Raw genomic sequence first — 27,413 nt, 5'->3', positions numbered from 1 at the left:
GTGTTATTTAAATAGACACACAAAAAAATCTCTTTAGAAGGTCTTGTGAAACACTAAGGAAGGTAAGTTTCAATTGAGAGTGGGAGAAACCTGTTAGCAAAGTATTAAATACATAGTATAATCTAGAAACACAGGTGAACAGCATGACATTCTGTTATTTCTGATTTTGGACAACACCAGCTGTAAGCAAGTAGTTATAGTTTGCAATGTAATTACTTCAGTTTAAAATTATTCTTTTGGTCCATTCTAGAGATCGATTGCAAGAATTGGCAATGTGTGAAATACTGTAGGCTAGCCCGAATTATGTATTCCCTTCTCACCTCCTTGGACTGGATGATCTCTGGACATTCCTTCCAACTTTGATGGTTCTGTGATTCTCCTTGAACCTCAGTGTCTTGCAGGGATCCAGAGGAGACAGATGCAAGAACTGGAAGAAATGAGGTTTGCAAAGGAAAGAGAGCAGCATCAGTATAGTTCACTCTCAGGAGTCTGGGACTTCTACTTAAGTATAGAGAATAATTCTAAACATCTTTAAAGTAAAGACAGTAGTACAATTAGAAAGTCTTCTTTTTTAAAAAATCAGTTTTTAATGTAAAGGATTACTTCAGAAATGAAAAATTCATTAGTATAATTGGACTCTGGTTCCTATGGTAGTCTGCTCCTCCAAATGTTTCATTTCCCAAGACACACACACATACTTGTCTCCCAGGCCACTTCACCTACTTGCTGATTAGTCCAGCTGGAAGTTTGCTCGAGGTTGCACACTGGCTTATGTACCCTTACCCTAGTTGTTTGGACCAAAGACACTTGGTCCAACTTTAGTTAATGGCATTTAATTTCACTCACCCCAGTCTCTCCAGTTCTTGGCACTTAGACCAACAGGCTGGCTGATCTATGGCCTCAGTCCAGATGGTGGCACCCAGAACCTGACTCACTGCAGGACACACAGGCCTCTCATGGTCCCCTATCGAGTTGCTCGCTCAAAGACCTCCATATACTTGTATGTTGATAGAAGTTCCTTCACCCAGGAAAATAGTTAGAAATGGACTTTGATAAGAAAACAAGAAAGGCTGTGCTAATCAAGTGCAGTTCATAGCCAAATGCACTGACCAGCAGGCTCTTTACACACAAGTCCCTTTTATTCTCTCTTTTTTTTTTTTTTTTCTATTTTCCCACACTTTTTCCTCCCCAAACCACTTTGATTAATCTGTTTCCCTGCCCTTATTTCCTCCCTTAAGCATTCTATAATGTCTTGTGTAGTAACAAAATTATCTTCCCCTGCACCTCATAATGGATCCCATGTCCTGATAGGAAGGTCTGTGAGAGGACCCAAAGAGCCTCTCCCGTTGACTTATCATGGTGGGTGTTATTCCTGCACTAAAGGGCTCATGACTGTCCATGGATATCACGGAGAGGAGTTGAGGCAGTGCTCTACTTCTCTGACTGGGTTCTGGGGTTTCTTCCACATGCCAGCTTTCCTCTATGCTCCTTTGTGGGTGTGCAGACAAGGTTTTATCACCTAACCTAACAAACATTTGTTGTTAATTTTTAAAATGGACTAAATTCTTCACTGAGAGCATGGTTGGTCACTGGAACAGATTTGTGAGGCAAGTAATGACATCAAGCCTGTCATAGTTCCTGGAGCATCTGGACGATGGCCTTAGTCATATGGTTTAGTTTTAGGTAGCCTTGTGAGGAGCAGGGTGTTGGATTTGATGATTCTTAGGGGTCCCTTGCAACTTGATTCTGTAATTATTTAGCTCCATGAGAATAGTCACCTGAAACTGATATTTTATAGGGTTCCTCATTCAGCACCTGAAGCTTACCGTCTTTTCATGACCACAGCTGCAGGTGATGACATCAAACTGTGGGATTTAAGAACACCGAGGGAAGGATGAAGTAGGTGTCTCAAAATAAAAAGCTGTGTTTTATTCAGAAGTGTCATACTTGCTGTGGTATACCAGCAGAAATTTGGATGTAAAACCAGATCTACACTCAGGCCTTTAAATGAGAAAATTAAAGGCTAATTGGAGCTTACTAATTTTAATAGCCCAAACAAAATGCTGGTTCATCAGTTGTAGTTAGTTATGTAGAAGCCATTAAATGGCCAAGATTTATCACCCATGTCTTACCTACCTTTGTAGATTTTATTGTATCTATAAAATAGAATATTGAACTGAATGCTAATGGTATTTCCAAAACAGCATATCATTACTACTGAAGGAGGTAAATTTTATGATACAGCTTTTAAAATGCAGATATAACTGCACGAACATTTATTTATTTTTTAAAGTTATGTAGTATTATAAAATTGCATAATATGTTATCCTTAACTCAGAATGAAATGCTATGCTTTTTCTAAAAACCTTTCAGTGTTGTACTTGGGAAAGCTGTGGGCCAAAGGGAGAGAGAGGCTAGCAGGGAACATTGCTCAGGAGTGGAAATACTTGGGGCTAAAGAATTATGTTTAAAAGCAAGTGTTTGGACCGGGAGAATGTTTAAGTTTTAAATAATAATTTAAACACATAATTATTGAAAGATGTAATTTTTCTACTGCTGAATTTTCTACTCAGGTAATGTTTAATGATCCTTTAATTTATTTCCATATTTCTGTGGCAAGAATACATTAAACCTATAGGGGGCATAGATGTTCTTGCCAAAAACATCACTGTATTACCTGCTCTGCATGTCAGAAAGTAATGAAACCAGAGACTGCTGAGGTTGGAAGTTGCTACCTTCTTATGTTTTTCTAATAAACTACTCAAACTGTGTTGCTGAAGAGTAATGAAAAAGTAGAAAGCTTTTCACAGATCACTTATCTCTCTCTTTGTTTCTAAATACTAATATAAGTAGAGCAGGTGAATGGTAAAATAGTTAAGTGTAAAATCTGGGCAATCAATTAAATTAGTATGTTCTGGGGGAAAGGGAATAATTTATGTATGTTCTTGCTCTGTATTTAATTTGGCAAATTCAGTATTTTCTAGTGTCCACTGAGTTCTATTAGCCAAACTTCAAAAAAATAATCAAGTCCTTATGCCATGTATTTTAAGGGTGCTTGCTATGTATTTTGTATATGTCTGTACTTATTAAACATTTCAAGTGATCAATGGTAGTAACTGTTGTGGAGAAGAAATAGAGAAAATAAAATATTTTCACTCGCTAGTAACTTTCAGGGAAAAAAACCTTCCAATTTTAGAAATGAAATTTTGTCTTGTTCAGACCAGAGACTGAGTCTACTGTACTTTAAAATCTATTCTTGAGTTCTCATAAGGAAGAAAACTGTTCACTTTTTCCTAATGTGTTCACCAGGTGTTTTTCACATAAATAGGTTTGAAATGGCTGGGTTTGGAAAGCCCTATCTGAACTTGGAACAAATCTCCATTGAAGTGTTAGGTCTATATTTTTTTGGTTCATAGGTCTTGTCCAATCAAATCCAGTCCACTGCTTGCACTGTTGGGTGCTTATAGGAGAGATTAGTTCCTAAACAATCTTATGGTGGGCCAGTACTTTTAATCTCTTGAAGCTGTTAATTTGTAAAGTTGGTTCATCAGCCATTGCTGTGTTTTGAATGGTCCCTCTGGAATGACCTCTTTTTATTTCTGCTTTGTGTTTGCCAGAATAGTGTTTGTTTAGTGAAATCTTTGTCCAGTGTTCTTGAAATATAGCAAAGGTAAGTCCACCTTCTCATTTATACTGTTTGCAGTGTTGTGAGTAGTAACACTAACTGCAAGATCTCAACTTTATTGATTGATGATTTTGTTCTAAATATCTGCCCTAGCCATCCACGTTGAAAACTGTTTTACTTTTGTTTAATCCGCTTCCTGCTCTTAATGAGTTCTGTTCATTGTTGCTTTATTTAATAATACTGTGAAGTGTGAAAAAACGCTCCAGTATGATGCTCTTGAAAGATGCAGTTGAAAACATGGGAATAAATTTTCAGAGTAACTGTATAATTTCTCTGGCATTCTTAGTTGTGTCTTTTATTTAATTTATATGATGATGGTTCCTTTTTGTATTCTTCTGGCATGTCATAATTGTCTGAGGAATTTGTCATAATTGAGGAACCAGCAGACCACTCAGGTTCTTTTTTGATCTGTGCTTAGAGTAAATCTTCAGATGTGTTATCCTGGCCCGCAGCTTTATAGGTTTTGGATATATTGATTTTTTTGCTCTGAGTTCCACTATAATTTTTTTCCATTCAGTCTGTATTATCACACTATATTTTTTCCCAGTGAAAATTCATTTTACTTATCTTTTCTTTTGTTCTTGAAGTTGGTAAGAGTATTTTGCAACTTCCATTTTCATTATTCTTACTGGATAAAGCTGTGAATCTACCTCTCTCACTATTGAGACCTGGAGATAGTCCAAGATTGCTTCAGAGAGTGCCAGAAAGTCTTACAGGTTTCTCTGAAAGTGGTACAAGGAAAGGCATTTTAGCTTTCTGATGTTGTCAGACAGCCTCACACAGCCAGGCTGTATTGCCAATAAAGGAGGGAACTTTGGACACTGCTAATGGCTTTTGGATTTACTCTGACTCCTGCTTCATTTACTTTGAAATGCATGGATTTGTAAAGTTTCTTCTGAAGATTCTGATTTTTTTATATACTTCTCCTGCATTCTCCTTATTTATAGCTGGAGCTAAGAAAACCTCTAGACAATCTAAAAAGCAGACTTATGAATAACAAAACAAGGATAATAGATCCTTTTGGAAGAAGAACCAATTCTGGCTACTCTTCTTCCAGGTTAGGGTAATGAACTATGTGGCTCTATGAATACTTGAATTAGGGTAAGATTTGACCTCTGACCAACTTCCAAGACATTGCAAAGAATAATTTAAGTCTAGATTGTCTAAAAGAATTACTACTTGGAGAGCAAATAAAAAAACCAAACACCTGTCTCTGGTGTCCAAGGTGGAAGCAATGAAAAAGGGGTTAGCCTGATGTGCAATATGACTCTCAGAAGAACATTCAAGTTACCAGCTTCAGGATTATTAAGGAAGAGTCAGACAAACATTTAACAACAAGGAGGTACAAAATGCTGGTGCATGTTTACATTTTTTGAAGGAGTTTCAGTATTCTTTAGGATAAAACATTGTAGAGTCTTAATTGTGCATAAGATACAAGAAACTTAATAATTCTTTACATGGGATCTTTACCTGTTGTATCCACCACTTACTTTTAATCTTTCTGGAAAATTCTGTATTGGAATGCCACAAGTTGGTGAGTCCTATAGATTGCCCAGGCTAGATATATCAGAAAAGGCCAATGCACTAAGCCTCCTTATCTGTCAGTCTTGCTGGTTTTTAGTAACTCTGTTCATGAACATAGAGGTCAGATAGATACGTTTCAGCATCCCAGTGCTATAAAACCAGCTGATTTGGATTTCTGTGCAAGTATAAACTTCTAATTACCTGCCTAAAAGCCTCTTCCTCTTTTAAAGTTCTTCATTCTCTGCTAAAAAATGAAGTAAAATATCCTTGGTTTTGCTATGTTTGAGGCACTTCATAGAACGTATTTTAAGAATATTATGATATCAGCAGCATAAGAATACTATCACCCATCTTTCAAATGACTTTTTCTAGATGACAGCTTTTTATTCTTCAGTAAATACTAGACACTAGAAAGGCACTTTGTAACTGAGTGTAGAAACTTGGGATTTAAGGAAAATTCCATTCCCTTACACAGCAAGTCAGAATGGCAGACTAGACTAAATACCAGCTGCTTTAATATGTTCATATGTCACTTTAATTTCACATGACAGCTTTTAATTGTTTTACCAGTCTTGATCCCTTCAAGTACTCCTTTCCTTCCACTCATAGATAAGATAATTCTGTGCATTAAGACCTACAGAAGAAAGGAGGCTTCATTCATTATGTTAGGAGGAAACTATCAATTGAAACTGTGGCTCTCTTGGCTTTGTTAAATGCATTTAGAATATTGACTAAGCTGTTATAGCACCAGTTCACATTCACTGGCAAAGTTACATGAATACCCTTGTCTTCATGACTGGCTAATATTGAGAAAAATCAGCTGTCCAGATTTCTGCAGAAGTTTGCTGTTGCCCTTGCAGGATTCATTCCAAGCAGTCGCTTTCCTAAGAGAGGTCCTAGAGTATGAAGCTTTTCTTCCCCAAGGTGAATTTCAGATCCTATGCAAAAAATTTAATCACTGATGCGGACATTTCTTGCTCATTAGAAAAATGTGACTAAAGTCGTGGTGCAGTAAAGCTTCATCCTTCTTCGTGACACAAGTTGTGTTGCCTGGCTTGGTCTCATGTTTTCAGATATGTATTACTCAAGTTACAGATATCCCTGTAGGGGCTCTCAGTGCACTACGAAGTCTTAATTGCCCTGATCAGCTTTGGACTGCAACCCATGCTGGTGACACAAAACTGGGAGGAGTATTTGATACACTGAAAGGTATCACCTGGTGGTCCTGGTGGCCATCAAATTGAACATGAGCCAGAAATGTGCCCCTATGGTAGAGAAGGCTAGTGATGTCCTGGATTGCATCAAGAGGAGTGTTGCCATGAGGTTGAGGGAGGTGTGGATTCCATTTTCTTTAGCATTGATGTAGCCATACTGGCTCTAGGTGAGTTGGGAGGTTGGATAAGGCTAAATCCAGAGCTGCCTTCCAGCCTCAACTATGATGTGACTCTGTCATTCTATGAAATTAGCATTTCTTCTTCTGTACTTGCCACAGAAATATAGAGATGGGAAACTTGCTGGGAGAACTGAGGTAGGTATTGTTGAATAAGAGAGCAGAATGAGATTATGAGACTGGCAGGGACAAGGTGTTGGTAGGGGCTCCGAGCCACCACTACACTAACACCTTTGGTGGCAGGAACAGTTGAGGAACAGCTTCTCTAATGCTGTTTGCTACTGAAACAGCCATTCTTAATGTCTTCCTGGGAAAAGGCTGTGGGTGTTTATTTGAACCATAATGAAGATATGTGAAGAATATTGGACTACTCAGATATACTGAATTTATTCAGAATACTTGGAGTAATGATAATGCTTTGATGCATGAGCCCAAGAACATCACTTTCACCCTTTTTCAGCTTCTGAAAAGATTTGTCAATTTTATGTAGTTTTAGACATTAAGGTAAGATCTCCAACTAGTATTTTGATGCTGTGCAATTAGATCATAAGCTTCCCTGGCAACATATTTTAGTAGAATTCTGGCAGCCACATGGATCTCATCTCATGCATTTTCTAACAATTATACTTTAAGAGTCTTATAGTCAGATTTGCAGTTTGAATGGATGAACCTTCAATTTTCAGATATTTTTCAGTTTGCATATCCACTGTGAACTAACTGCTTGACATCATCCCAACCAAGATACCTACGTACACATACTTTGATTAATTCTTAGTCTCTTCTATACATAAATGATCCCATGATTCACCTTTTTTTTTTTTTTTTTTTTCCCCTCTGTAGCTTTGAGTCTTTTTATCTGGATTCCAAGGGAAAAAGAGATAAAGTAGTGGCAGGAGTTCCTCCAAGTTTGGGAATGGGGATTGTATACAGGATTGGGAACATGGTCCCTCCTGGATACTCTTAGTGAAAACATGCTGAGGTCCTACATGAAGGGTCTGGTGTTTAAAAGAAAACCTGTGTGTACAGAAAATCTAAGGTAGCTACTGCTACTGCCAAGTTATGCTTGGATTTCTCAGAGCCTTGATCAATCTGGTGGTACTCAAGGATCTCTGAACAAATACCACAGCAGTGGGACAAAGTAACAGTATAGAAGGAAAAATGATTTTAAAAGGGAAATATTTGGTTTTCTGTCAAGGTATTGTTGTTTTGTTTGTTTGCTTGTGGGGTTTTTTTTTTGTGTGTGTGTGTTTTTAATGCAGCAAGTAGAATGAAATAGAATTATTTGTGAAATTATTCTATGATTTTTAAAGACACATCAATCTGGTGCCTTTCTCTTACAAGGACAGAAAACATATTACTTTTTTTTTTTCTAATATTATGCAAGTTGTTTGTAACATAAAAGGATACATATTTTGAAATATAGACAAAAAGCTGTACAATGGAGAACATAGGGGAAAATTGGCTGTTTGCTGCCCCATGCAATTACCAGATGTTTGTCATGGTAACCCCTGAAAACCTCTGACCAGAAAAACATTCTCAGGAGGCTGGACGGCCAGCCAGCTGGCCACGTAAAACTTTCAATATCCAAAATAAGTTTAATCACCACCTGTTGCTACTTAAAAAACAAAAACAAAAAAAGAAACCTAAACCCAAAAAAAACAGGAGAAAAAAAAAGAAGCCGTAAATAAGAAAAGTCCTAGAATAAGCTAAGTTTATACACATCTATCTATTTATTATAAGATTTTTTTATCCACTTTTTTTTTTTTTCCCCCATTGTTGTGATACCTGGACGTATCTGGAGTTAATAGGTTGCATAACAGAGTTTCTACTGGATTCTTCTGAAAGTTTGATTGGAACAGGTTTTTCAAAATGTCTTTCTAGAGCAGGATTTTAAGGAGGTGGTAAAGCAGAACATACATCCCTTAGAATGGAAAAGTTGAACAGAAAAACTATTAAGAAAATACCTTCCAAGGTGTTAGTTTTTACTGTGGTTGTACTAGCACAAGGAAAAGTAGCACTGTCCTGAGACTCAGACATTCCTTTATATTGCTGTGATAGAGTAAAGACCAATGAAAGCCATGGAATCAAATTCTTTTGAAGGGAAGTTGTTCTTTTTTTGTTTGTGGGTTTCTTTCAGTGACTTATTAGGAGACTTCTGTGAAGAGGAAACGCCTCATTGAGGAAGTCAGCTTTTATAGACCCTGAGAATGAGGTCTTAAATGCTAAGAACTAGTCCTGATGACCAGTGCTCTACTTGAGGAAGAGTGATGTTATGAAGACATATTCAGGAGGGACAGGGGATATATGAATTATGTTTCTTTTTCTCATGAAGAAATTTCTTTCACAGTTGTATTTTACAGTATAAGTTTAAAAGGAAACTTTCTCATTCTGTGAGCATTGTCTGTATATGACAATGATAAAAGGCACTGAGGAGGACTGTAATTTTTGGGGAACTCTGAAATTCACAACAACTGGAACAATGTCAGAGAAAAGAAAAAACACAATTGAGTTGTGGAGGAGATCTCTACACAATGAATAATGTTTGGTAGGAGCCCATCTGCAGACAAAATCTTACAATGCCACATCTGACCATGAAGGGAAACAGCAGACGTATGAATCATATAGTGCTTTGCTTTTATTACTAAGATATTTGAAGGAAAGACTTGTTGAAAGCTACACTCATGCCTTTGCTGCTTAATCACAGAATCACATGATTGAGGTTGGAGAGCACCTTTGGAGGTCATCTTATTCAACTTCCCTGCTCAAGCAGGGTCAGAGACTACAGCTGGTTGCCCAGGACCATGTCCAGATGGCTTTTAAATATCTCCAAGGAGTGAGATTCTGCAACCTCTCTGGGCAACCTGTGCCAGTTCTCAGTCACCCTCACAGTAAAAAAGTGTTTCCTGATGTTCAGATAGAGCCTTCTGTATTTCAGTTTTTGCCTGTCGTCTTTTGTCCTGTCACTGGGCTCCACTGAAAAGCCCAGCTCTGTCTTCTTTAAAGCCTACCTTCTGCTTATTGGTGGCTGATGTCATTGTGAGGCTACTCTCGATTATCTTGTAAAGCACGGATATCAGGAGAGATGTCTGAGGACTGAAGTAAATGTCACTCCTCTCTTCAGAAGGATAGGAAGGAGAACACAGGGAACTAGACACTGGTCAGCCTCACCTTGAGCCCTGGAAGGTGATGGAACAACTAATTCTGCAAACCATTTCCAGTGACTGAGCACTGGCAGAATTTGCACAGAGGTTGCAGGAAGGATTGAAGATAGTAAAACACTGTCTGGACATGGTCCTCTGCAACTGACTCTAGGTGAGCAAGGAAGCTGAACAAGATGACCTCCAGAGGTGCCTTCCAACCTCAATCTTTATGTGATTCTGTGAAAGCTATGGTATGGGAAATGTGCACTACCCTTTGGGGTTTAGGTTACCTTCCAAAAAATTAAGTTATTTGAAAGTATAAATCAAATACATATTCTGTGACTTTGTTGCTTAACTTTTGAGTCATGGATGTTGCAATACTGCATTTGAGAGGAGACTGAAGTAGCTAGTATTCTCCTTTACTGTCAAGAGAAAGCTTAAATAGCAAGAGCTATGTGCAAACTGAAGTTGAAGAATTTTCTTACGTTTTATTCGTGGTAATTGCCTTTATAAGTTACTGCTCTTTGAACTTTAGCGTTCTCTTAAACTGAGTTACTTACAACAGTTTTAAGGTATAACTAGCCTGAGGGTAAAGGTCTGGTTACAGTATAGTCAAAATGTCCATTGGTATCAGTGTTGGTTTTTTTCTCAGAAATTCAGCCAAATAGTGTATCTGTGGAAGTCTGGGGTTAGTCTTTGTAAAATTATCTATTTACATGCATTCAAAAGTGTCTTTTTTAATGCTTTACTAAGTGATTGCCATTGGATCAGTCACAAAGCAATGTTTTTGTTTAGGTATGCCTATTTCACCTGGGTGAACAAAACCTGGCATTCAGTACATTCTTACACATACATGCATGTCTACGACAGAACAACATGTCACAAAAGTTTAGAGATTTCTGCACATGGGTTCAGTCGATCAAATAAACACAGTGTCTATGATTTCATTAGCCAAAAAGAAGTGTATTATCACAGGTGCTGGCAGGAGATGTTGCTCTTTCAAATTTGTTCCTGGACCTAGTTAGTATATACAGAAACAAAGAAACAAATGTGACAGCTGTGCTTTGGCGAAGCATATGAATTTGTTTTGTGAGGAGAAGGGCAGGTTGATAGTGTTCATAATAAAGGCAAGAGAGGGATATAGAGTACTATAAGTCTGTTTTGAAATGTTACCTTGTGGGTATAAAAATAAAGCTCTGAAATGAGGTATACATAGGTAACATAATTCTAAATGGAATTGAATCTTGTGTTACGATATCTTTTAACATTGAAACAACTCTAAATACTACATTTTTCTTTAGTTTTGTAGTGACTACAAAGCTATCACAGTTTGTTACAACAGCGGATTTTTTTTCTAGATGGGTATTAATCTTCAACTCATTAAAAACATGTTTAGTTTTAAATGAGGTGACTGAGCTCAGTTTTCAAAAACTTACTCCACAATGCTACCTTGCAATATTAACATGAACAGTAGGAAATTAATTCCTTGCATTAAATTTAAATGCACTCCTTCCTTTAAAATGTAGTAACACAGATAAGTAAAAATTATCCACAGTTTTAGACTAGATAGCTAGATTTATCAGTTTGGAGTATCATTTGGATACTGTTTTTCTTGAATTTACATGATACAAAAAAAATAGTGCATGGAGTAGGAATATAAATAGAGCAACACAGATTAAATATCCAGTTTTGGGTATAAGAAAAGTGAGAAATAATTATTTATGTTCGATTGCATATACTGAATCCTCATTTGATATTTGAGGGAATTTTCTAAAGCTTCACAGAGCAGACTGGCTATCACAACACCCTCCAGTAAATGGGAGGCAGTAAATCAGCTAGTTTTCAGTTGGTGTTAATAAGACTAAAATTTCTCTGAAGATGTGAACATCATTTTGAAGGCACAATAACAACTACTGTCCATGTGTAATTGCAATATCTCCTTGTGGATGGTTTATAACCAGTGGATCAGATGACAAATATGTAAACAATGGTTTTGCTTATCCTGAACTACAGAAGCTACTCATATTGAACAAAAAGCACTCTTTTTATGCATGTTTCTAGCAGTCAGCTTAATGGGCAAAACTGAGGACTATCATACTTTCATATACTTTATTTATATGTAGCAGTTCCATGATTCCTGATCTGTGTGTTCTTTATTTTTCCTGAAATATCCCTGAACAACCAAATCTTAGTGTTCAAAGTAATAGTTAAAAGCTTGTTTCTAAAAGTTTTCATAGTGCTTGACTTCAAATGATCACCTGCAGTCAAAGATGACGAGAATAATACCCCTGTAGTACAACTGTATGTAGTGTGTCCATACGTGACCACTGGGAATTATATAGCAACTACACATTGACTTACTTAAGCTCCCAAACATGAAGTGATAAATCCTTCATTACTGGTTTCTTAAGAACCAGTCAGCTGAATACAAAATGAAAAGTCTTTGAACTTTTCATACTTCGTCATGTAACTGATTTGTGCATTTCCTCCCCAGGCAGCTTCTCTTCTCATTCAATGTTAACTGCATTATTACACCTCGCAAAATATTATGAGTAAAAATGCTTTACCAACCTTTTGAGTATGCACCTAATTTCAATTCAGTAAGTCCTGCATTGCTGACATAATGTTTTCCTTGGTGTTTGCAAAGAGATAGAAGATTGCTAACTTGTATAGGCCTTTGAAACTGGGCTGCAGTTGGGTTCATTGTAAACACATCCTTTCAAAACAGCTGGGTAGCAGAGCTGTTTAACTTCTAGGTCTTTCTAGGTGACTCATCAGGACTATGACACGGTTTCTCGTCAGCTTCAGAATCAGAACTAGAGGAATTTACTGTTGTGGCTAGTTTTGAAATACTGGCTCCAACCATGTGTCAAGGTTAGAGATTTTATTAGCAGATTGCTGGAGGTTTGGCAATAGCTCATTTGTTCTTGACATTTCCATGGTAAAATCTATTTTTCAAGTTTCTGGTAGTTTGCATTTCAAAATGCAGTTTGCAATACAAAAGAAAGTTTTTTTTCTTTGTCTAAGAAACAATGCATTTAATATCGATCTCAGCTCATGACACATATGATTTAAATATATTTAGTCAAGATTAATATTTAGCATTTGTTATGAATAGTATAAAAGAAAAGGTGAAGTCACAGGACCTTCTGTCTTCTCTTTTGCTTTAAAGCTATTGTTTGGACTTACTGCTGATACAAGAAAAAAAAGTATAGAGCATGATTTTGTCCTAAGTCCAAACTGTTGGCACATGGTTGCTCATCATAGGGAGCTGAGTAGCTGGACTGTGTCCTGCTGCAGTTGGTATGTAGTAGTGGTGGGCCCAGTGCCAGTCAATGCTTTTTAGTGTGCCTTCTGGTTTGGAATTTTGCATAATTTGCATTGTACATCTGTGGAGAACTTTCATTGTTCTTGTACTTGTCCCCTCAGGAAAACTGAGTCAAATTTTGAGCTCTGGCTACAACTGTTCCATTAGGACAAAAAGAGTTTAGTGGCATTTTTAGGAGGCTTCTCTTTGAAGTTTTGAGCCTGGGTATACTTTTTTGTTTCCTTTTGAAAAATAAAATTGAACATGACACTGAATAATCCATTCATATTGTTAAACTAATAACATCCTGGCAGATGGACTGATAAGCAATGGGAACAGTTTTCAGAATATCAAGAAGCCACATATTTTTGCAGATTGTATTCTATGAGGGCATGTCCATTGGAAATCAAAACGCTGCATAAAAATTCAGCAGTGTTGATACTAAGCATTATCCTAAAATAAATAATTCTGGAAATAGTTTATGTAATTTACACTGACCAGTAACTGCATCTACAATCATCTTGGAGTTTAGCTTATCAAATGCAGTGCTTGCACCCTGTGGTTAACAAATTTGATTTTAAAGCCAAAAGAAGTAGGAATGAAATATAATTGAGAGATATTAATCTCAAGCTGCCATTTATATTTCACAATATCTGAAGTATTTGACAGGGAGAAATCTGTTGTCTGCTTTGATTTATAGCAAAAGCAAAACCATATTCCTACAGGGCATAGAAACAGAGAACCAAAATGTGTTATTGTACACAAAGAGATGCAAATCCTGTTTGCATATGACTTATTTTATATGAGTACAGCTTAGTATACCTTCTGTGTGGGCTGAAATACCCACTTTTATTTTAACTGCTTTCTTGTGTATTGCACATACTGTAAATCATGGGTTGAAACTGTTCCCCTAAATGATTACTCCAAGTTCTTTAAGAGAACCTTTGTCAAGGACTGCGTCCTGTGTAGGACCTGAAAGTCTGATCAAAGTAGGTACCCACAGTATCCTGGTCTTGAACTGTGATTATTCTTATTGTAACTGATTGTGATTAGAAAACATAGAAAGTTAACATTCCTTATGCCAGATCTTCATCTTAAATAGCTTAAGGTTACCAGTGATATGGGCTGACTTTTTCTTAACTGAATACAGATAATATTTTAATTTATAAGCCTTTTACAAGTGGACACTTTGCTGTTTTTTGCTATCAGACAAGAGTATTAAGAATGTTGGACAAATACTTTAATTGGGTTAAGATTTCCATTTTCCTGGGCTCTGTACAAAAATGTTTACCTAAACATTTGTTGACCAAATAAATCTTAGTCTAAAAGGACAAAAATATTTAGAGAGTGTGAAATACTACTTTTAAAAATAGAAATAGCTAATCTTCTCCTGTGCTCCATGTAGTTCTAGTTAGCTGGTTTACTTTATGTCTAATTAGGTTCTTCATTTTTGTCTTTGAAGACCTTAAAGTCTCTCTGAATAAATTCCAAGTTTCCAGAAATGAAGTAAGGCGTGCAGAAATAAAGATTTGCCTCTTTAATTGTTTTCAGACTCACGCTTTGCTAGCTCTCTTTGAGCTGTAGACTTTAAGGGGCACATTTTGACCCTAGTGGGGAAATGGAATTTGCTAACATAAAGCTCTGTGTTCATGTCAAATCTCAGGGCCTGGGCTCACAGTTCACACTGAATGACGCATACTGCAAACCGAGAAATCTTTTGACATATCAGGATCTACACAAATACCAAAAATAGATGGGTTATATATGAAGCTGTCTTCCTTTTTTTTTTTTTTTTTTTTTCTCGTCAAAGAGTAGTATTATGCCTACAACTTTGTCTTTCAAACACACTCTAAATCCAGGATTAAATTTATGCCTCCCAAGGCACCAAAGCTAGAGAGTGGAAAGATAATTTCTTATTCTCCAGAGGGCATCAACTCTGAAAGGAGTAAGAGGAAGCAGGAAAAGGTGGTTAACACCAGTGTACTAACTGCTTGTTACTGCCTGAATGTTAAAATTTGTGAAAACTGGTCTTTGAGTAAATTCCCATTATGCTGGAAACATACTAGACAGGGGCATACGCAAATAATTCTACAAAACTGTGGGTGGCGACTGATTGTAAAGCTGATCCTGATAGTGCTTGCAAATTCGTGTGTCTTCAGATACAAGCTTCTGCATCTGACATAACACAAACTGTAGAGTTTGTAGATGACATCTTAGTTTTAAATAGTTACAGAAGTTGATATTCCAAATAAAATGTCAGTCCTACTGAGCAATATACTTTATTGGTTTGCTATTGGATATTTCCTTAGTTGTAAAGTTTACTGTCTCAAATCACATAATATCTTTAAGACTTTATTACATTAGACTAATGACTTATTTGATAAGGACAGGAAAAGCGCATTTTATATAACATAACTCTTAGTTCTATTTTTATCAATTCTTATATCAAGGTGAGTAGTTTAAAAAATATTATTTCTCATTTTGCGACTCATTAATGCATCACAAATGCAATCAATGCTGCTGTCTGTTAAACTCATCATCTACTTTACTCGGCCACATGTAGTTTCATTTTGAGAAGCTGTAGAGAAAGGAGCTCTATAATTTGAAGCTTAAGGTTTTAAGTTTTTTGCCCTTATTTTCTCTAATGTATGAATTGCAGTACACAGCTGCAGAGTGATCATCTACTTTTTAGTTTGGATAAGGAATGTCCACCCTTTCTTGAAGCATGTCTCCCAGTCCTCCCAGTTGATTTGTATCACAGGGTGGCCTCAGATCATGACAATCAGGTGAGGCTGAAGTGGAAGAGCAACTCCTTGAGCAAATTATATGCTTTCTATATGCTAGTGCTTTTCAGTCCACAGAATCAAAGCCTGAAGTGAAGAATAAAAATACATTTGGGGGTTGGGTTGCCAGCACTGTTTTATTCTTTACCTCTGCTCTTCCTGCACTGCACTTACTTCCTAATATAATCCTTGCCATAGGAGCTTATGATATCTTCTTGACTGCCATAAATACATTATTAGCCATATTAAGTTTTCTGTAGCACAGTTCTGATTTTTAAAATGGAGATTATCAAGTTATATTTCTTCTTTTTTTTTTAACTTCAAGAGAATTTAGATGAGGCCTACCTCAATTTATTACCACTGCAGTCAGTTACACTGAACTTATTTATATTAAATACTTACACTCTTGTGTGTCTGTGGTGTGATAAGCTTAAAACTGCATCTTATTAAGTACAACATTGCATAAAATGGTCCAGATAGCAAAGAGAAAACCACTCCAAGAACCCTAAAAAGTGAACCCTGCATGTATCACTCAAGTTTAAGCTAGGTATCTTTGATAAAATAGAGTATGCTGTGGTGTTGACTTTAATACTAGATTTGGAAAAAAAGGAGGGTATTTTCTTTACTGGGAAACTACTTTTAGAAATATCTGATAGTGGTGTGGTCTAGTATTTATTGTCTTGTTCTACACTTTGTACTAGAGGGCTTTCAGAACAGAATGCATTATATGAAGCAGTGGTAGGAACTATTTGGGGTATTTTGGTTTTTCAGTGTCATTGCTATTCCAGTTATATGTTGCTCAAGTTTTATTTTATATGTCCATATTGTTTAACTAAGATAGACTTTAAGAGAAAACATCTGGAGAAAGTAGCATTAGTAATGTTTACTGTGGAAAAACTTGAACTGATTGCTTGGCAGAAGGAAATCCATGGCAGAGGATAAATGACAGGGACTCCAACTACCTCTCTGCCAGCTACTGCAGGAGAAAATGTATCCTTTTCCAAAGAAGAACACAACTTTGTGTTACTCCTGAAGCTCAGTTTATTGAATTATTTGGTAGAGTGGCTGGCATTTAGGCCTATTATTCTAGGAGGAAAGAGAAAAATATTATGTTCTGTTAATACTGACATTACTTTACATGTGCTGTTACTTTACTGTCTCTTTGGGTATATCTTTGAAGATGATTGAAAATCCTGGCCTTGGTAGATTATTATGGGAATTGTGGAATTACCTGAGCATAAGCCTCTCAAACTGAACTTTATGAGGCTGCAGTGTGTTACTGTGTTAACCTTTAAGTTTGGTAATACTTCTGAGAGATGGGTGGAAGTATGAGAAATTTTGCTAAAGAAAAATAATTTTAGAGAAAATAAGCTGTATTCAAATACAGGCAAAGCATAAAGTCAAAGTAGGTATGAATACCTGGGGTTCATTTTGGTATGCATGCAGCAGTAAGGTGCTGAAAGTGTGTATGTGTAGATTTATACCCAAAGGGCCTGTGTTTTCTATAAGTATATCTCTTAGTCTGCAACTCTGATGTCAGCTGAATTTTGTGAATCATTGGTACATATGCCTGTATCTCTACTAGTTGATTACATTGTACTTGCAAATGTATTAAGATGAGGTAATCCTTTATAAAGCTAATGAAATTCCCTGTTCAGCTGAAACATCTGAATGAAGATCCTCTGTATCATCTGAATCTTGCAGTATTTCTGTTGAATGATCAACACCAGCACCAGACAGGGAATGCAAATATTGGTACAGTTTATACAGAAGAGAGTTAGCAGCAGTCAGAAAGGGCCATTTCCAGGGTGGGTGTGGTTAAACCATGCTGCTTTGTAATGAGAGGTGAGGTACATTTCCTTAGAAAAAAATCTTCCAGTAATAATTTTGCACTCTGCCAAACTACAGTAAGCTAGAGTATGAAAGTAAAAGCAACCCAAATACATTAGTGTTTGGTGCTACATACATGCCACAGGCAGACAAATAAAAACAATCATACACATGAGGCTTTGGGATTGTCTAATTAAGTAGAAACTAAAATCTGGAAAAATATAAATTGGAAGCTTCTGAGTAGGGTGGTTTACACACGCAAATATGACATATGGTTTAGATCTGTTTATGTAATCATTTTTGTGAGGAAAATTCAAAGTGTTATCTATAGCTGTTGGCATACTGATATATTTGAGAAGTATCCCCTTTACCTTGAAAGATGATTAATCTTGATGATGTTACCTGCTTTAATAATAAGGCATATTATTAGTTTTCACTGTTACTTGTTTTGTAGTTATGTCAAAGGAATTCAGATGGAAACTGGATCTTACTGTAGTGGCCAATTTCCTGTGACTATCAGAAAGGCAGTCTCTGTAAGTAGCATTAGAAGGGGAAGGGAGTATAAGAGGGCATATTGTACTCAATGTTCTGGTGACAGGTTTGAATAGACTTTCCATGCTATCACGTGGACAGTGTATAAGGTATCTTGGGACTGAACAGCATTAATCAGTGCTGAGGATACCTGTGGAATCTGTTTTATTATGTTTGGATTTGGCACTGATGCCTATAGTTAAGGTACTCTAGCACTTTCCACTATAATTCTGTTTTCAGTTGCTTATAACTGAGAATATTTTGGGCCAAAACTTTCCATGCTGGGTGTCTGCTTCAGACTGATTGTTGTTTTTTAAGTCAGCATAAGTTGTTCAGTTGCTTTTTCAGCTTGAGATTGAGGAAAAAATACATGGTTTGGTGGGAGATGTGCCCTATTATAAACACATGATGGTGGACTGAAAGCTAAACAATTTTATCATGTAGTGTAGGAGTGTGCACCAGGTTTGATGGCACTAATGGAGGTGAATGGGAACTAATGCCTTATTAAGAAATCCAGATGTCTTTCGTAAAAATCTAAGTAAGATTATGTATTTATATTTCTGTCAAGAAGCTTAAATACTTCCATCTTCTGTATCTCATTGAAACACTAGAAAAAAATGTTGCAGAAAAGGAATGACTGTGGCAAATCCCTGCAAAACATCTGAAGAAAAGTAAAATTAAGTATCGTAGATACCAGTGTCTTCCCCCCCACCGTGGTCTGTTAGTTAAATATGTGCTCCACTTTACAGCCACAACAGTTACAAAGGGTTTTTCTTGAAGCTGTTGTTGCTCTTCTGGTCCCAGTGCAAGAGCTGATAACAAGCAGAATTTTTATGTTCTGCTTTCAGTGTTTTTCTTTCTGATTTGTTTCCCCCTTTTTCCCTTCTCAGGAGAGAGTAGGAGTGTAAGTAGTTTGATTCAAATGCATATGGCCATGGATTGGACTTAGGGGCAGTGGGAACAACTGGGGACAAGTTTGCTTTGAAGATAGAGTAAGAAAGAAAACATAAGAAAGAATTTATAATGAAACTCTGCAGATAAAGAGTAAATTTATTTAGCACACATTCTCTACCAATGCAGCAGAATTAAGTAGTTTTCCATTTGGATACAAGTTTTTCCCCTCAAGGAGGAACCTTCACCCTTCTTCCCTGTCTCTTGCTAAAAATTTAAGGAAGAAAGCACAAGCTTGTATATACGTATAAGGTGCTAAATACACTCTCACATTGTGGGTTAATGAAAACTGACTACTCAAAGTTTTCTTCAAACTTCTAGTGAAAGACGAGTAAGTATGTGGTTATGGATGCAGGAAACTTCCTTGGAAGCTATTTGTACAGGTAAATGATTTTTACTCTTGGCTGACCCTTGGACAGAAATAGAAAGGAAATACCAATAACTACTGAATCAGTATTTTTATTACAAGAAATTTGCCTTAATCTAAAAAAAGGGATTGAGTTTGGCTAAAGTCTGTAACAACTTATGTATACATATGCATTTCCAGTATTACTGAGCACTTCCTAGACTGTTTTGTTTGGTATCATTTAAAACTCACTTACTGTTCTTTTTTTCTACAGAGAAGAATATGCTAAAAAAAAAAAAAAAGTAATTATAGAAAAGAAAAACTATTTCAACATCACAAATATCTAGCATGAAGGCAGACAGTAGTAGGATAATGTTAATACTGGAGTTATTCCACTTCTTATTTACCTGGATTAATTTCTGTTTTTTTCATTTCAGAACTTAGAATATCAGTGACTAGCTTAAAAATCTGTGACTAGAATTATGTAAAAAGAAGCAGTTTTTATACCCTTTTTTATGGTGATAGTTTTCTTTTAATCACATTTTATTGTGTTACATCTAACACATATTCCAATTTAAAATATTTTCCATTACTTTCCTTAAAATTTATTTTTAGAGATTGCACAGTTATTGTAAGAGAAGATTATAGCTACCATAGAATCATAGCATGGTTTGGGTTAGAAGTGACCTCAAAGATCTAGTTTCAATCCCTCTGCATGGGCAGGGACACCTCCCACTAGACCAGGTTGCTCAAAGCCCCATCCAACCTGGCCTTGAACACTTCCAGGGATGGGGCAGCTACAACTTCCCTGGGTCACCTGTCTCAGTGTCTCACCACCCTCACACTAAAGAATTTCCTCCAGATGTCTAACCTAAATCTCCCCTCTTCCGGCTTAAAACCTTTACCCCGTCCTCTCACTACAAGTCCTTGTAAAACATCCCTCCCCAGCTTTCCTGTAGGTGCCTTGAGATACTAGAAGGCTGCTATAAGGTCTCCCTGGAGCCTTCTCTTCTCTGGGCTCAACAGCCCCAACTCTCTCAACTTGTCTTCATAGAAGAGCTGCTCCAGCCCTTGGATCATCTTTGTGACCTTCCTCTGGACTCACTCCAGGAGCTCCATGTACTTCTTATGTTGTGGGCTCCAGAACTGGACACAGTGTTCCAGGGTCTAAAAAGTGCAGAGCAGAGGGGAAGAATCACCTCCCTCGACCTGCTGTCTGTGCTTTTTTTTAATGCAGCTCAGGAGAGAGTTGTAGGAATGAAGTCCAATGGGAAATCTGTGTTCCTAGCCATGTTTTGTTTGTTTTGTCTAGTAGCTGTTCAGTAGGACAACAGCCTGTAGTAAAAATCAGAGAAAAGGTCTTTCCCATGCTAATGAATGCATCAGTGGTTAGCTCTGGATGGGCTTCTGTCTCTATTTGTTTGTCAACACTTTTCTCTGACCCAGTGAATCTTACTGCACAGTGTGACAAGACAAAGCAGCACTCCATTCCAGCCTAACCTCTAGTTTAGGGCTTAGAAATGTTTATTGAAAGGTAGGAGGCAAGAGTTTGAATGCTTTTTAAGTTGAGAAGTGTGATTAGCAAACAGCTCCTTGTAGACAACCTAATACCACCTGCTAGATTTGACTGAAGCCACACAACTGCTTCACAGTTTATTTTGATATAAAGGTATCAGCCAAATCGTTGATTTAGGAACTGTGTGGAAGAGCATAAATTACTAGAATACCTGTGTTTCACAAACATTGGACTTGTATCACCCCCATTTTATTGAGAGGCATTGGAACATGGAGATTAAGCCAAAAGGAATGTGCTTCTCCCCAAATTAAACTGAGAACCTGGAATGGAAAACTAATTTTATTAGATAAACTTGGCAAAGTTCTGTAAGCCACCAGATTATGATGGAAAACGTTCAGCTTCACTAACCACCTCTCTGTGATATGTTCTCTTGGTTAAAACATGGAGCCATGTTTCTTCTTGGCTCAGAAATTATTGGAAGGCATTGTAGATCAGTAATTCAGAAAATTTTGTGCTCTTGACTCTTGCTGTCCTTGACTTTGCCTCTTTGTGCCTATTTCCATGAAAGGCAGGGAGGAGAGTAGGATTGAAGAGGAAAAAAAGTTACAGCAAGGCAATTTGGGATCAGAAAGAGATTTTAGAATTGCTGGAAGTTTTATTCCTTGTACACTTGTTGTTTGAACTGAGAAACTGTTAATTATATGTTGTGTTCACCACGTCTTGTGGTGAACTTTGTATATTTCTGGTCTTTGGATTCAGCAATATTATATTCTACCAAATGTTATAGCTTATTACATTTTGCATCCAGTTTAAGAGTAGTTTCAGGTTTAGCACTGAACACAGTTCATCAGAAAAGATGTTATATACAAAATAATAGAGCTGACTGTATTCTTGCAGCATCCTGATTTCTGCTGGAATACGTTTTGGTGGAAAATGTCTTTTTTATCTATTAAAATCTATAGGCTTGATCCCAATAATACTATGAATCAAGACCACGATCATACCTAGAAAGGCTGGTCCAGATGATCCTTGAGGTCCTTTCCAACCTGGCATTCTAGGATTCTATGACTTTAAAATAACTTCAGGAAAATCAGTTGTTTTTCAGAGGGGCAAAATCCGAAAGTGTTGTAATATAGACATTGGCTGTGGATCCAGGGCAGACTGGTCTAACTCTGAAAGCATGCATTAGGGGTCAAAGTCTTTCATACTGAACTTTGTGGGACATCAAATAGTCAATTTATGGCTAAGACTGAAATCTGAAGTTCAAGTACCATAAAGCAAGTTACAAATTTCCCCATAATTTAATTTTTAATTTATTTTTTCCTGAGGCAAAAATTAAAGCAGATATTATCAGGAACACTGTACTAAAAAGCAAGGAATGTGTAGAAACTGCTCTTTTGAAGGATTACATCTAAAATATAACTTCTGTTAACAAAATCATTCTGTATAATAAACAATCTGAAATTCTTTCTAAATAAATGTTTTAGGGGGGAGTTGTGGAACCGAAAATGAAAAAAATCACATGGCCTTTCCAATGCAGTATTTAGCATCAAGCTACATCAAAAGGTGGTAGGAGAAGGCACCAGGAAAAGAAGCTAAGAAATGCAGTGGTAAACTTGTAGAGTGGAAAAGAAGACCAGAAATTAATTAGAAAGGAAAAATCCCAAACCTTCAAAGAAAAACTTTGTATTAGGCAGCCAGTGTTTCCAACACTGGGAGATTTTTGTACCTACCGCTACCACTAGTTCAGGTTTTAAAATTGACAATATTCTTGTGTTATCCAATGTTTGAATGAATGCACTTAAGAATTATATTGCATTCTAAATAACCTCTGCACAAAGCCCCATTGCATTCAAAATGAAACACTGGTAGAAGAAGGAGTAAGGGGTGAAAAAAGGGAAGTAGCTGATGAGTGAAATTCAAACATTATGGCTAAGCTTTCTGATGTGGAATGATCCAGCCAAAGAGTGAGGTGTTCTGGCAGTGTTCCAGTTCAGTGGTTGCTTGCCTAGCACCTGTCCATGAGGTAGTTTTTTCCAACCATTATTATAACTGTCACTTGCATAAATGTTCTTCCAGAAAAGACAGAAAAACCCTGGATGGGTATAATACTGATTTTACTGATGGTGGGCATTGTTGCTTTCAATATATGACACTCTGGAATGATTTATAAAATGGTTGTTATGAAAGCAGGAGAAAGGGAATCAGATAGAAGCTCTGCACTTATCCTAGGTTTACTTTCAAGGCTATATCTCAATTTTAGCTTCTATTTTTCTCTTTTTGTTCAAAACTTAAGTGGGAAAAAGTGTTTATCTTACAAAAAATATTAAATTATTTTCAGTCTATTTTAGGGAATATACATTGGGCATTATTATACAGTTTATAATAACTATAGCTATTACTTATAACACATTTGAGTCAATTTAAGCTCAAATATACTGGGAATTTTATCTTACAAATATGGCAACAATAATCATCTCTCTTTGAAATGTTTGTGAAGCAGAACAAAAGCAAGTAGGAACACTGTTGTCATCTGCTGGTTTCACTTGGCTTTTATGTAGATAGGTATTGGTTCCATCTTAGTACAATCTGGGTGGACACAGTGTGCCAAACCATCCAAGTATACTCTAGCACATTATTTTCTTCATGGGCAGTTTCCTGGAAAAAAACCCAAACCAAACCATAAAACAAAACAGAGAAGAAAATAATCTCCAAGCACTGAGCCAGTATTCTGTGCTGGAAGTTATGTTTTATCAAAGAATCATGACTTTGAAATCAGGATGCATTGCTACCACTCTACTGTTATGCTGAGAGGTAGCTTCAAGAGAGAAAAAAACCCCAAACTACACTATTATGGAAAAAGTTCTAAGCAACTTGGTCTGAATTCAGTGTTGACCTGACTTTGACTAGGTTGGATGATAAGTTCCTGAAAACTGAATTATTATCTGATTTTGTGATACTGCGCATGGTCCAGAAATCTCTTGTTACTGAAGGCAAGAAAACATTCATATATTTTGATTGCTGCATATACTCAACTTGTGGCCTGTTTATCAGAAAAATAACTAATTTATATGTGTGGAAGATATTAATTCAAATTGTTACTCAACAGGGTGGGTTTTTGTTGCATTAATTAATAAGTCTGATTCTATTTTTTAGAAGCAGACTTGTATTTCAAATATCATTAGTTTCAGCTATTATTTTATGTCACATTTAGGTTAAACAAAAACTGACAAATAAGTGCATTACTTGACAGCTGGAGAAAGTTAAATTAATAGTAGAGATCTGGAAATCTCTTTCAAAGATAGATTTACATGGGAGAAACAGAAAAGTTCATATTGATTTTCTGCTGACTTACTTGAGGGGAGAAATATTTAATATTCCCAGTAAGGATATTTGCTTGTGGGGCTCTCAGATAGTAATATAATTTAGCACTAAAACCACCCCTTCAGTCAGAATTGGCTACAGGTGGTTTGGGATGTGTCTGGAAATATGAGTTATGACCTTTTAGGAGTTACTAGCAAAGTATCTTTTGCCTAGTGGTCACATCTGGAGATTTCACTTTAGAACAACTTTTGTGAAAAATCCATTATTTTGAGATTTTCTTTGACAATTGATGGTTCACTTAATCATAAAATTTTCCATAATGGAGGTAGCCTTTGTAGTGATATAGGGACTCCTTTGTCAGATTTTAATTTGCTGCATTTTGGCTTTACTATTGAAGCAGTCTTGTCTTATCCCTATGTAGGGTACATTTTTTCCGGTATGATATTCTTCTTTGGGACTCAGGACTATCTTGTCACAGCCTAAATCATGTGGATTTAAAACCTGTGAACAGCTTGACCTCTAGCATGATCTCACTTAAGTCAGAAAAGCTTTCACATAATTCTTTGGACCCTGTTTTTGGCCCACTCAATCCCTATTACCTACTCTCATTATTAAAAAATACATCAAAACTAGAATGGAATTTGATATTCTTTTGGTTATCTCCTTTAATTTGGTCTATGAGAGGAATAAACAGCCAGATGTCAGCTTTTCTGATCTTCCATTCCAGCAGATCAAATTCAAAGGCTGGAAAATGCCATCTAATTCTAGTTTTAGATTGCTTTTCTGAAATGTAGTTTACTGTTTTGAATTCTGTTGAAAAACTAGAGTAACTTGCAAAAATCACATTTTAAAAAGTTTTCTGCAGAGATATGTTGAAAAATTATTTGGTAGAATCCTTAGTCATATCAATGGTCCTTGGATGGAACAACGTTTATAATCATGAAAGACGTAGAAGCAGAAGATAGAATGTAAACTAGCTTGGACATCTAAGGGAAAGCTGTAGTAATGTCAGAATAAGTCCAGTAGGAGTGTATTTGGGAGTGTGAACGCTCTCATAATGAACAAGAGAGCAGTCAGGAAGCTTCAATGAAAAAGATGTCTGAGAAAAGCAAACAGGACATTAATTTCAGGGCGGATAGCTCACTTAAATTAAATTCTGGAAACTCAGTAGCAGCCAGTGGACAGCTCTTGTACTACCTGAGATCTAAATCTATAAAGGCTAAAATTGGTTTACTGAAGTCTCAGAAAGCTAGACACTGAGAAAAAGGATATAAGCACATTTGTGGAAGAGAACACCTGGTAGCAACCTGAAGATTCTTTTAGGTTTTAATTAGCTTCGGAAGGAATAGGCTTTTCAAATAAGTTGCTATTAATCTAAAGAGGCACTTTCCTGGAATTTTAAGAAATTCATGGATTGTCTTGAGCTGAACTGAATATAATTCTACTGTAAATGTTAAACAATTGGAGTTAGTTTGCTTATAAAATGGAATTCTCTAAATGCCGTAATGTCCTGCTTAGGAATTATTCGTAGAGAAGAAAAGAGATACTTTTTCAATCAGAGAAGGACTACTGAATTGCTAATCATTCTTGAATACAAGAATTCCCAAACCCACTTGTTATAGAAGTCTTTTTTACCATAGGCGTTTCTACTGTAGAAGACTTCAAGTATCTGCTGTGCTCTTCTGCTCTCTTAAATTCTGTACTCATTTGCCATGGTAAATGCTAAACAAAGCTTCCTTGCAAGTGCAGTGTTTTAAGCTAGCATATTTTACTTCATTCTTTTGATGAGCTGGGGCTGTATGTGCAGTCAGTCTTGGCTTGGCTTGGCTTGAGAGTGCAGAGTGATTAAAACTATGTGTCAAATAAGAGAAGACTGTGAAAGTTACTATTTAATGTTTTTCCAGCATGTACTCATGTGTCTTAATATCAAGTCTTCAGCTCTTTACTCATTTCACAAACGTTCTCTTTCTACATACAACTTTAATCTGCTGAGGAAGATATTTAATCAGTCTGTTTTCTTTACTAGCAGTAGTGTGCAGTAATGCAGGCTTTGTATGAAGACTGTCTTTGCCAAAGACTGAACTGTAGTTTGTGTCTGGTGAGAACTTATTTTCTTTACTCTTGTCCAGCCAAAGAAGACAGCTGCATTGAAAAAAAAGAAGCCTGCTCCTGACCTCATATAAGTGGTTTCTGAAGTTGAATGTATGTCTCTCCTTGTCTTCTGCTTGAGCCATTAGCCAAAGTTATGTTCTTGCATTTGTATAATTTCAGTGAATTGAAAGAGGATTTGGAGTGGATATGTCTCAAATTTAATGACTATGAATTTAATTTTTAAATCAAATTTACTGAAATGGGAGTCTGACTGAATTTTATTTATAGTTTTATCCACGATCGTGTTCAATATTCTGCTTCCCTTATCCTCAAATTACAGATTTATTATCATGGTATTAATTGTTAAAAAAATTGACATGAGAGTTAATACAATTTATCTTAATTCTCATGGGCTAAAGGCTGTTCTAGTTTGATCACCTTGTAAATGGTACCTAGACATTCATATAAAGTAGGCCAAGGCAGCTGCATGTGCTCTTTCTTGTTCTTATAAGACTTATGAGAGGGAGAAGTTGGTTTCACTAAGCCAAGCACTGGGGAAAAAAGATCTCTGAAAAAGGTAAAAGCACCTTCAGTGCTGTTGTGCAAGTAAATCATCATGCCAGTGAGTGAAACCTTTTGGTTTTTTTTTCCTGTAAGACAGTGCTTTGTAAAAAAAAAATGTTGGTAGTCATTGACTGAGACAGCTGTGGAGTTTAGAAGCTTACAACTTGTTAGTGATCTATGAAATACTCTTCACATTTAGAGACTTGCATAACCATTGAAGTTTCAACAGTTAAATGGATTTAGAAACTCAGCCAAAGCACAGAAGTACAACTTGACTTTTACCCTAAATTTAATTCTAGTCTAAGTAGCTTGGGAATAAAGAGGAACTTCAGCTTTACCCACCTTTGGGAGATTCTCAAAGTGGACCTGGTTTCTTACAATGCCTAGTTTGGGTGCTGTCTTGGAATCACTGATGATGTTTACAAATCTTG

This window comes from Chaetura pelagica, unplaced genomic scaffold (assembly GCF_000747805.2).
Source record: "Chaetura pelagica isolate M959 unplaced genomic scaffold, ChaPel_1.0 scaffold551, whole genome shotgun sequence".
NCBI classification, from domain to species: Eukaryota; Metazoa; Chordata; class Aves; order Apodiformes; family Apodidae; genus Chaetura; species Chaetura pelagica.
Note: the sequence above shows the minus strand (reverse complement) of the source record.